This window comes from Bombus pyrosoma, unplaced genomic scaffold (assembly GCF_014825855.1).
Source record: "Bombus pyrosoma isolate SC7728 unplaced genomic scaffold, ASM1482585v1 HiC_scaffold_4710, whole genome shotgun sequence".
In the NCBI taxonomy this organism is placed as follows: domain Eukaryota; kingdom Metazoa; phylum Arthropoda; class Insecta; order Hymenoptera; family Apidae; genus Bombus; species Bombus pyrosoma.
Window position 1 is genome coordinate 104,366 of NW_025219969.1, and position 1,079 is coordinate 105,444.

The following is a 1,079-nucleotide window of genomic DNA, read 5'->3' on the forward strand; positions in this document are numbered from 1 at the left end:
TATATCGTAATACCATATAACGTTATACGTTATATCATAATACTACTTAACGTTATAATTTATAATGTAATACCACATATCGTTATACGTTATATCGTAATACCATATAACGTTATACGTTATATCGTAATACCATATAACGTTATTGATTACAAAGTAATACCACATATCGTTATACGTTATATCGTAATACCATATAACGTTATACGTTATATCGTAATACCATATGACGTTATATGTTATATCGTAATACCATATAATGTTATTCGTTATATCGTAATACTGTATAACGTTATACGTTATATCATAATACTATATAACGTTATACATTATATCATAATACTATATAACGTTATGCGTTATATCATAATACTATACAACGTTATACGTTATAACGTAATACCACATATCGTCATACGTTATATCGTAATACTATATAACGTTATACATTATATCATAATACTATATAACGTTATGCGTTATATCATAATACTATACAACGTTATACGTTATAACTTAATACCATATAACATTATTGATTACAAGGTAATACCACATATCGTTATACGTTATATCGTAATTCCATATAACGTTATACGTTATACCATACTACTACTTAACGTTATAATTTATAATGTAATACCACATATCGTTATACGTTATATCGTAATACCATATAGCGTTATACGTTATATCGTTATACTATATAACATTATACGTTATATCATAATACTATATAACGTTATACTATATATCATAATACTGTATAACGTTATACGTTATATCATAATACTATATAACATTATGCGTTATAACGTAATACCATATAACATTATTGATTACAAGGTAATACCACATATCGTTATACGTTATATCGTAATACCATATAACGTTATACGTTATATCATAATACTATATAACGTTATATGTTATAACGTAATACCACATATCGTTATACGTTATATCGTAATACTATATAACGTTATACATTATATCATAATACTATATAACGTTATGCGTTATATCATAATACTATACAACGTTATACGTTATAACGTAATACCACATATCGTTATACG

General features: G+C 24.4%; 1 protein-coding gene across 8 annotated transcripts in view; it reads right to left on the reverse strand.

Annotated features, from left to right (window-relative positions):
• LOC122577441 overlaps window positions 1–1,079 on the reverse strand; it is a 266,783-nt gene that overhangs the window by 47,952 nt on the left and 217,752 nt on the right. The window lies entirely within an intron of this gene.